The sequence below is a fragment of the Pteropus vampyrus genome, unplaced genomic scaffold, assembly GCF_000151845.1.
Source record: "Pteropus vampyrus isolate Shadow unplaced genomic scaffold, Pvam_2.0 Scaffold201, whole genome shotgun sequence".
Classification (NCBI taxonomy): domain Eukaryota; kingdom Metazoa; phylum Chordata; class Mammalia; order Chiroptera; family Pteropodidae; genus Pteropus; species Pteropus vampyrus.
Window position 1 is genome coordinate 2,391,609 of NW_011888982.1, and position 11,835 is coordinate 2,403,443.

Below are 11,835 nucleotides of genomic sequence, written 5' to 3' on the forward strand. Positions count from 1 at the left end.
ATTGGATTGTTTGTTTGTTTTTGGTATTGAGTTGTATGAGTTCTTTATAAATTTTGGATATTAACACTTTATCAGATGTATCATAGGCGAATATCTTCTTCCATTTAGTAGGTTGCTTTTTGTTTTGTAGATGGCTTTTTTTTTTTCTGTGCAAAACTTCTTTTAGTTTAATAAAGTCTCATTTTTTTTTTCTTTTCTTTCCCTTCACTAAAGAGACATATCAGAAAAAAATGTTGCTAGGAGCAATGTCAGAGAGTTTGCTACCTGTTTTCATCTCGGAGTTTTAAGGTTTCGGGTCTTACAGTTAAGTTTTTAATCCGCTTTGAGTTTATTCTTGTATATGGTGTAAGAAGGTGGTCTAGTTTCATTTTTTTACATGTATCTGTTCAGTTTTCCAAAAACCATTTATTGAAGAGAGTCTCTTTACCCCATTGTATATCCTTGCCTCCTTTATCATATATTAAATGAGCATAGAGACATAATTTATTCCTGGGATTTCTATTCTGTTCCATTGATCTATATGTCTGTATGCTAGTACCATGATGTTTTGATTATTATAGCTTTGTAGTATAGTTAGATATCAGGTAGTGTGATACCTCCAACTTTGTTGTTTTTCAAGATTGCCTTGGGGATTCAGGATCTTTTATGTTTCCATATAAATTTTAGGATTATTTGTTCTAGTTCTCTGTAAAATGTCATTGGTATTTTGTAGAGGTTGCATTAAACCTATAGATTGCTTTGGGTAGTATAACCATTTTAACAATATTGATTCTTCCTATCCAAGAGCACGGTAAATGCTTCTATTTATTTGTATCTTCTTCAATTTCTCTCTTCAATGACTTATAATTTTCTGAGTACAGGTCTTTTACCTCCTTGGTTATATTTATCCCTAGGTATTGTATTATTTTCCATGCAATTATAAATGGGATTGTTTTCTTAATTTCTCTTTCTGATACTTTATCATTAGTGTATAAAAATGCAATCAACTTCTGAATATTAATTTTGTATCTTGCTAATATTGAATATATTTATAATTTCTAACAGTTTCTTGATAGAATCTTTAGGGTCCTCTCTAGCAGCATGTCATGTGCAAATAATGACAGTTTTGCTTCTTTCTTTCCAATTCGCATGATTTATTTTTCTTCTGTGCTTACTGTGGCAAGGACTTCCAATACTATGTTAAATGAAAGTGGTGAAAGTGGCATTTTTTTGTTTTGTTCCTGATATTAAAGAAAATGCTTTTAGCTTTTCCCCATTGAGTTTGTCAGCTGCGGTTTTATCATATATGGCCTATATTATGTTGAGGTATGTTTCCTCAATTTCTACTTTGCTGAGAATTTTTATCGTAATGGACCCTGGGCTTTGACAAACAATATTTCTGCATCTGTTGATATAATGATATAATTATATAACTTTTATGTTTCGACTCATTAGTGTAGTATATCATATTAGTTGATTTGAGAATATTGAACCAAACTTGCATTGCAGGAAGAAATCTAATTTGATCATAGGGTATATTTTTAATATGTTGCTGAATTTGATTTGCTATTTTGTAGAGAAGTTTTGCATCTATTTTCATCAGGAAAATTGACCTATACTTTTCTTTTTTTTATAATGTCTTTGTCTAGTTTTGGAATCAGGGTAATTTGGTCCTTGTAAAATAAGTTTTGGAGCCTTTTCTCCTTTTGAATTTTTTGGAATAGTTGGAGAAGAATAGGTATTAATTCTTCCTTGAATGTTTGGTAAAATTCACCAATGAAGCTATCGGTCCGGGACCTTTGTTTTTTGGGTGGTTTTGATTACTGATTTAATTTTGTGGGTGTTTATCAGTCACTTCAGATTTTCTGTTTTTATTGACTCAGTCGTGGGAGATTGTATGCTTCTAGGAATGCATCCATTTCTTTCAGATTGTCCAATTTCTTGGCATATAGTTGTTGGTAGTATTTTCTTATAATCCTTTGTATTTCTGTGGAGTCAGTTGTCACTTTTATTTCTGATTTCATTTATTTGGGTCTGGTTAAAGGTTTATGATGAGTATGGTTAAAGCTTTATCAATTTTGTTTATATTTTCAAAGAACCAGCTCTTGGTTTCATTGATATTTTGCATTGCTTTTCTAGACTTTATTTCCACTCTGATCTTTATTATTTACTTCCTTTTACTCATTTTGGGTCTTGTTTGCTGTTTTTTTTTTTTTCCTAGTTTTTTTAAGTATAAGGTTCGATCGTTTATTTGAGCTTTTTCTTGTTTTTTTTAGGTAGGCCTTTATTGCTATGAATTTCATGCAAAGAACTGCTTGAGTTGTTGCATATTCATTTTCGTTTGTCTCAAGATATCTTTTGATTTTTTTCTTGATCTCATTGTTAACCCAGTCATTGTTTAGTACTGTATCATTTAGCCTCCATGTGTTTTTGTATTTTTCCTTTTTGGGTAATTAATTTCTAGTTTCTTAACATTTTGTTCAGAGAAGATGCTTGATATAATTTTAATTTTCTTAAATATATTGAGACTTGTTTTGTGGCCTACCATGTGATCTGTCCTGGAAAATGGTCTATGTGCACTTGAGAAGAAAGTATATTCTGCTACTTTGGGGTGAAATGCTCTAAAAATATCAATTAAATTCATCTGGTCTACTATGTCATTTAACCCCAGTGTTTCCGTGTTGATTTTCTCTATGAAAGAATTTTTCATTGATATCAATATGTATTAAATTCCTCTACTCTGACTGTATTATTGTTGGTCATTTTTTTTTTATCTCGGTCAATATTTGTTTTATACATGTAGGTAATACTATGTTGGGTAATATATATGTTTACTAAGGTTATATCTTCTTGTTGGATTGATCCTTTAATGATTATGTAATGACCTTCTTTGTCTTTTATTATAGCCTTTGTTTTAAAGTTTATTTTGTCTGGTATAAGTATTGCTACCCTAGTTATTTTATCATTTTATTTTATGAAATATCTTTTTTCCATCCTTTTACTTTCAGTTTATGCATATCTTTTCATCTGAAGTGGGACTCTTGTAGACAGCATAAGCATGAGTATTGTTGTCTTATCCATTCAGCTACCCTATGTATTTTCATTGGTTCATTTAATGCATTTATGTGTAAAGTGAATATTGATAGGTACATAGTTACTGTCATTTTGTTATTCATATTTATGTTCTTTTTTTTCCTTTCTTCTTCTTAAAGAAGTCCTTTTAACATTTCTTGTAATACTGGTTTGGTTGTAATTAATTTCTTTAGCTTTTTGTTGTCCGGAAAGCTCTTTATCTCTCCAATTTTAAATGATAGTCTTGCTGGGTAGAGTAACCTTGGTAACCTTGTAGTTCCTTGCTTTTCAGCACTTTAAATATTTTCTGTCAATCCCTTTTGGCCAGCAAGTTTTCTGTTGAGAAATCAGCTGACATTTATGGCAATATCCTTGTAAGTAACTAGCTGCCTTTCTCTTGCTGCTTTTAGAATTTTCTCTTAGTCTTTAATCATTGGCATTTTATTAAAATGTGTCTTGGTATGAGCCTGTTTGGGTTCCTTTCGTTTGGGACTCTTTGCGCTTCCTGATCTTGTATACCTGTTTCCTTTGTCAGGTTAGGAACTTTTTTTGTCATTTCTTCAAATAGGTTCTCAATACTTTGCTTTCTCTCTTCTCCTCCTGATACCACTATGATGTGAATATTGGTGTGCATGATGTTGTCCCTGAGGTCTTTTAAACTTTCCTCATTTAAAACAATTTATTGTCGTTGTTGCTCTTCTGATTGGGTGTTTTCTGCTACCTTGCATTCCAAATCACTGATTCGGTCATCTGCTTCTTCTAATCTACTGTTGATTCATTCTAGTGTATTTTTCATTTCAGTTATTGTATTCTTCATTTTTGACTGGTTCTTTTCTATAGTTTCTATGTTCTTTATTGTGCTTATTATCTCTCTGCTGAAGTTCTCATTAAACTTATCTATTCTTTTCCTAAGTTCATTGAGCATCCTTATAACCAGCGTTTTGAACTCTGCATCTGGTAAGTTGCTTGCCTCTCTTTCATTTAGTTATTTTCTGTAGTTTTCTTATGTTGTTTCATTTGCAATACATTTCTTTGTTTTCTCATTTTATTTGCCTCTCTGTGTTCATTTCTATGTATTAGATAGATTTATTATATCTCTCAGCCTTTCCCCAGATGACCTTTTATGGTAGGTTTTCTATGTTGCCCAGTAGTGCAGCCTCCCCGATCGCCTGCACTAAGAGCTCCAGGACTGTTCTTTGTGTGAATTGCGTGTGCTCTCCTTTTGTAGTTAAGTTTGATTGCTGTTAGCATATCAGTGGATGGAATTGATTCTTGGGCTGACTAGCTGTGAAGATTGGCCATGCCTCATAGGATATGAGCTGCTGTGTCAGGGCCTGACCCCAGCAGGTGTTTAGACCATCTTTTGGATGTGCCTCTTGTGGGACTATTCAGGTGGCACTCTGTTGTGATCTGACTCCAGTTTCCAGGTATGTTGGTTCTGGGGCTCTTAGGAAGGGGTTCCTGTTCAGGCCAAGGTCAGCTGCTGCCTGTGACAACCTGGGGCTACCTGTAGGAGCTACATAGCGACTTGTGGGTGGTCACTGCCTTTTCTGGACTTGGAAGCAAGAGGGAGACACTACGCTGCAAACTGGGGCTGATTACCAGCAGTACCAGGCCTGGGGCAGCTTAGCAAACAGTCCAGGGCACCCCAAGGCCTAAGGCTCTGGTTGCCCATATGGCTCAGAAGCTGAAAGAGCCTTTAGGTGGTACTCAAATTGTGTGGAGTGGGAACCCAGGGAGTCACCAGGGTAAAGCGAGTGGACTTTACTCAGCTAATACAGATTCAGCTTTGGTGCCAGTGCTAAACGTGTGGCCTCTTGAAAAAGTCTCAGATCACAATGAGGCTTGCTGCCACCTGCCTTGGGCCCGCAGACAGCCAAGATTTGTTCAAGACATATTGCAGCTTGAGCACTTGCTAGTTGCCTGCCATCAAGAGTTTCTCCTGATTTGGGCAATCCATGCTAGCCAAGGACTGTTGATTGCTGTTGAATGCACTCTCTGCAAAAAGCAGAGAGTGGTGCTTGTTGCCTAGCAATGAATTTTCCATGGGCAGTTTCCAAGCTGAGTGGGGCAGGGTCTCACAAGTCAACAGGTGGAGTAAGCTGATCTGACTAGGCCAATGCAGATTCGGATTTGGTGCTGAGTCTGTAGCCTTTCACAAAAGTCTTAGATCACGCTGAGGCAAGCTGCCCATCTCACGCCTGCACATCCCAAGATATGTTCAAGAGATACTGTAGCTTGGACTGGCACTGGTTGCCCGCCCTTGTAAGTTTCTCTCAATGTACATGAGCAGTGCAAGCCACAGTCTGTTGATTGTTGTCAAATGCACTCCCTGTGGAGAATCTAGGGTGGGGCTGATTGCCAGGCAACTAGTTTTCCATGAGAAATTTTTGAGTCGGGGCAGGATATCAGGGAGTCACAGGGTGGAATGAGATCTTGTCAGGCCAATGAAGCTTCAGTATTGGCCGTGTGGGAGAAGGATTCAACACAGGGAAGATGGTGTCCACCTTTAGGCTGCACAGAAGGAGAGCCACACAAAAGGACAATGGAAACTGTCCCTCCAGCCCTTGCCCCAAAGCCACATAGCTCAGTCATTGCCCATATGTCTCTTGCGCCTCTTGAGCTGCTCACCTTCCACCGGAGCCCAGGGTGAGTGTCTGAGACTTAGTGAGTCTGTGCCAGACACTTTTAGGGGACATCTGTTTTTCCATTTTCCATCTCACTCAGGCAGTTGAAATCCTAACTAATTTTTACAGTCTAATTTTGTGAAGATTCATCTTCCCAGAACTGGAACTCTGGACTGGGGATCCCCCAATGTGAGCCTGGTTCCTCTCACTCCTTTGGGGGACCCCTGCAGCCAAGATATCCCTCCCAATGCTTAACTACCATATGTGGGTTGGGGAGTCAACCCATTTCATGTCTCCAACCCTCTTACCAGTCTCAGTGTGGCCTCTTCTTTATATCTTCAGTTATAGATGATACGTTCAGCTAGTCTTTAGGTGGTTCTCCAAGTTAATTGCTCTATAATTTACTTGTAATTTTAATGCAGTCATGGGAGGAGGCAAGCACTGCATTTGCCTACCCCTGCCATCTGAATGACTACTCGTAAATCAAGTCTTAATTTAATCTTTACAACATAAGTTTCAAAAGAGCCAAGTTAAAAAAAATCAAACATTAAGAATTAGAAAAATAAAAAAGGAAGGATTTCCTTTTGTATCAAGACATCAGATCATTATAAAGACATAATTATTAAAATATTGTAGAATTTTTATATCGATAGAAAAATAGATTAACAGAAGAAAAGATTTAATTTAGAAAAAGATTCAGTATATGCATTGTAAATTCATAGGTACTTATAAGTACCTTGGTATTTAATAAAAGGATATCTCAAGTAAGTGGAGAATCATGGGATGATCAATATATTAAAGAGATACTATTGATCTTTCAAGGTTAAACTATGCTTCTAAAATCATTTTTTTAAGAATGACAAACAATTAAAAATGGAAAATCCCTAATGAGAAATTCCATGAAAGAATAGACTAAATCGTAGGTCAATACGAGCAAAACTGTTCAACCTGGAGATTGGTAGGACATGAAAAGTTGCATTTCACACATTTCTGAGTTGCAGATAATTAAATATTTGTTAAGAAATTATGTTGGTAGGGAAAGAAAAGTAGTGTACCACATTTTTTTTAGAATACAAATTATCGGGCAAACCTCTATATCCTATCTCATTAAAACAGATAAATTTTAGAATTTTAATTTGATAGAATGACATGCAACAAGTAAAACAAGCAAACCAAATATGGATGTAACAATAAAGTTATATTTTAAAAATATACTACTTAGTGTGTACTAATGTAACTTATGATACTACATATACATATTGTAAACGACACCAAAAATAGTAAAATGTCCTCTTTTGTTTTCTTATTTCTCAGAGTCAATAATCAATATAAATTTCATCTGCATCTTGTCATTGTTTCTAGAAAATATGTTATATGTATATATTTGTGTGTCCTGTGTAGATTTACCCTTTGTTTTGATCCTATAACACATTCCACTGGACCTTTTATTGACTTTAAATTGATTCCCCAGAATAAATTCTCCTATCTTTTTCATTCACACTTTTGTTTTAATCCCCCTTTTAAAATTATTTTCAAACATGAAGAATACATTGATAAATGAATATTCCCAAGTAAACGCTGACAATGACTACAACGGTATGTTGTAAATTTATTAATAAAATTCATTGAGTAAAAATTGAAAGGAAGTTAAATTTAGACTTTGAAAAAATATAAGTTTATAAAATTTGTTCACAGATAAGCAGACTTAGTAGAGATAATTGCCACACTAGTACATTAACACTGACTGAAACAATACCTTGTCAATTTTTATAAAAAAATAAAATAAAATCTGACCTTATAAAATTACTTGTTTAAAACATTCAATATTAAAAGATTTATAAGGATGAAATTAATTTTAGTATAATAAAGCTGCAAATACTTTTAAGAATTGATTAAATAATTAAAGATAGCTTAATGGAGTTTACTTGGGAAAATAATGTAATACTATATGAATTTAGATAAAATTGAATATCTTATGTACAGTATCTTTGAAATGTTAGAGGATTATAACTTTCTGTCTTAGATAAGTCTATTTTAATCTCTGCAAAACCTAATTTTCATCTCTGCTTTTCCTTTCTCCATCAGAACTTACAACCATGCTTTGAAAATAATAATGATGATGTCAAATTTAATCTCTTACACAGTCCATTTCCTTTATCAAGCACCACATTATATTGATTCCAGGCAAGCATTTAATACTTCCTTCTTTCTAATCCCACTGACAGAGATAGTTTATCCTACTATTAGGACCTGGTGATGATGATATGGTATATGTCATCATTAATAAACCAGTATCCATACATTATTAATTAAAGTCTATGCTTTATTTGGATTTCTTTAGTTTTTAACTAATGTCATTTTGTTTTGGTTTTTGGTTTTTGGTTCCAGGATACTACTTTGCATTTAGTAGTCATGTCTAAACAACTTCCTTTCGGCTAGACAGTTTTTCAAACTTTCCTTGTTTTTGATTACCTTGACACTTTTGAGAAATACGGATCAGGTATTTACAGGATATCCCTCCATTGGTATTCATCTGTGTTTTCTGACAATAAGACTGAATTTATGGGGTTTAGGGAGAAAACCAAATAGGTAAAGTGACATTTTCATCAAACATCAAAGGTGACATGATTTATAACGGTTGATATTGACCTTGATCACATAGAAAGGGTAGCATTTATCAGGTTTCTCCACTTTGAAAAGTGTAGAGATTTTCTAAGAACTGTGGTCTCTAGGAGTTTCTCACTTTTACACTAATCCATATTCAATTAGTTAAAATTACCATGTAAGTGTTCCTATTTTTTTTTTTTTTTTAGTTATAGCAGCTTCTGCTCTATGTAAGCGGATTTTAGACGTGATTCTGGATGTCCTGTTTCTCTCAATATGGAGGTAACTATTTACCTATTTGCCTGGCAACTCAGTTTTCAGATGGAGCCAGAAAAAAAATCAGATCTTTATTGTGCTTAGCTTTTTCTGTGGTATAGTTAGAAGTTATGAGTTCCAATCCCATTGCATCCTTTCTTAAAACTACTTCTCATGGATCAACAATGAAACTAGAATGAGAATCATCACTTTATATTCTTGTATTACTTACCTTACTAAATTTATAGAACTGTTTATATAATATCAGTTCTCAAATATCTCTTGATGACTCTTTCTCCATATGAAAACAATTCTAAATTATGTGGCTTAGAATAAAAGAGTTCCCAGATTTGGTTTTAATCTTTCTCCAACTTTATCATTTTCTATTTGAAACACACAGAATCTTATTTTCTGGACACATTTACAGTGAACTCTTTAAATTTTCAATGAACATGCTTATTATTTCTCTTATATGTCTTCCAAATAAAGGCTTAGGTGAAATATTACTTATTTTATAAATTCTTCTTTAAATTTATAGTAAATCAGTTCCTTATTCCTGTTTTCTTCTTAACACTATTTCTTTCACATGGCATGACACATATTGGCTCATTAAATAAGTATTAAATCACCTAATATTTGACATAAATAATTAACATTTTAACTTATTTATAAATTTTCTTCTGGAACAGACAACTAAGTTTGATGTGGGAGTGTGGATGGTCTGTATTGTGAATGATTGTATAGTTTAGTGTACATTGTGCACTAAATATTTATTAAACATTTGGAAAAGTTTAATAATTAAATTTAGCATAGACTATATTATCAAAAATTAATATTTCTCACATTAATATATTTAATATAACCATAGCACTTATCCTAAAGCTATAATTGAATTTAATTACTTTACCATTTTTATTTCTTTGAGGAGACTATTTACAAATTTTATATTTGCCTTTGCAGATGTCTCATAAAAGATTCAAGCTACTTGAATTTAAAGATTATCAAGTTGAATAAAATACAGTCATCCAATTCAAAATAGAAATTAATGATTTATTTTGTGATTAAAAGCAAAAATGGTTTTGTCTTTTAAATATATACAATAATTTGAAAAATAATTTTCTTATTAAATGATCATGTTTTAGGAACTATTATTATTTTTAATTGCCTCAATACTTTTGTCAGATAGTATCAGCATGTAATATTCCCTAGTCTAGGAATGCCTTAATTACCAAACACTTCAACTAGAGCTCTGTAGCTAGCCTCTGTACATGATGACAGAGGCAAATCTCAGATCTGTGTTAGAACTGCCCATTAAAGGTGATGTGTGTGTGTGTGTGTGTGTGTGTGTGTGTGTGTGTGTTAGAGCTACAATGTTTTAATAAGCTGTTCTACTATTATTGCATCTGATATAAATGTATTTTCTTATTGTCTGTATCAGTTTGCTCTTGGATCTTAATCGCATAATAGCAGAAATGAAGTCACTGGGTGTTGAGTCCACAATTAGCATTAGGAGATTCAGCTGCTTTCTAAGGAACATAAACAATGACATTTACTGCAATAATTGATAGCTGGATTATAATGTTTTCATTAAATGATCTCTTAAAGAGGCAGTTATATAATCCACTGTAACAACACAGTAGAGTGTCTGAGATGAAGATTTACTAGGAGTTTAGTGTCTCTTTAACTAGTGAAAGGTCATAGTCATTATACTATTATTTAGTGTCTAATAAAACTGCTTTATCTACTACTTAGGTTTATTAGCCAGGTCATAGGCTTCAAGCATTAAAGTCAAATAAAAGTTATATCTCTTTCAAACATAGGTACATTGTTGACATCTTTAACCAGAGTATAATAAAACTGCCCAACATATAACTGACTGGAATAGTCTTTTAGTATCATATTTATAGCAGCACATAATCAAAGCTAATAAAAAGATCAGCCAAAAGTGGCCAAACAAGAAGCTAGCAATACTATGGATATTTTTATCACTTTAATTTAATAATTATCATGAAAAAAGTTCAATACCTAACATATGTCTTTTAGTATTCTCATTAGAAGTAATTTTCATTTCCTCATAAATTTAAACATCAACTCTGAATACATTCAATTGACTTTAAAGCTGTGATATGTGATTCTCATTTTATCCTATAGATTTCTTTCTCTTTAGCACCCACTGATATTATGAGGCTATACTTTTTAAAAATATATTTATTTTTTTCACTACCAAAATAATTTAGGGATATTTTATTTTCTATGAAACTGTCATTAAAAAATGACACAAAAAAATTCTTGAGGATGAGTCATTTTCTCTATAATTGGCGGAAAAATAACATAAATTTCTGATTCCCAGTCATCTGGAACTGTATTGTATAAACTAATCCTTCATGATGTAGAACTCAGTGTGTATAGTACAGACTACAATGAACAGTTATAGAGAAGCTGGAATTATACAAAATGTGAACTGGAAATTTAGTCATATAAAATATAAGGGTCAAAGCCCTGTTTTTCCATTATGAGTGACCTCAGGGGAAATGATACCCTACCTTAGTTCCCCCTAGATTCTGATATATTACCTGACAATAAGTCAATAGATGTCAGAAGTCTCTTAACTCTTTAAGGCTTCTTGGGAGCTATTTAATATCTTAGAATGTTTTGTATTACATTACATTTTGTAATGTAATACCATGGTGTACCACATGGTTAGTATGTTTCATTAAAAAGCTAATATAACAAAGAAAATGCACTAGATTTATGAAATACTTGCAAATGAAATTTATATCTCAGTAATTTCTCCTGGTTTACCGAGAAGTTTGCCTCAGCATTTCAGACTCTGTAAAAACTGCTGCTTTGCTTCCTTTTTCCTTGTGGGATCCCAGCAATTTGACAAGGATAAGCTTTGAATATTAACAGAAAACTTGCAAAGCAGTGAATTTCCTTAGGCACTTACCTTGCATATCAATATTAAATAAATATATATGTGTGCGTGTGTATATTAGAGATATACAAACATATACACATCTTGTTTTAAAGTGAAACATTAGAAATTATGTTTGCAAACTGCAATCTGCTAGAGGCTATTAGATTATCAGGAGTACCTCCTTTTAAAAAAAATATTTTCAGCCAAAAAGTAATACAGTAAATATAAAACAAATATTTTTATATTTAATTACAACTACCTAAAAATATAATGCTTTTATAAAGTAAATAAGTTTAGAATCATTTAATTTTCATTCAAAGCATGTCAGGTTTGTGCTTTTCCCAAATTTATTAATCTTTCGAGCCATTGGTATTCATATAA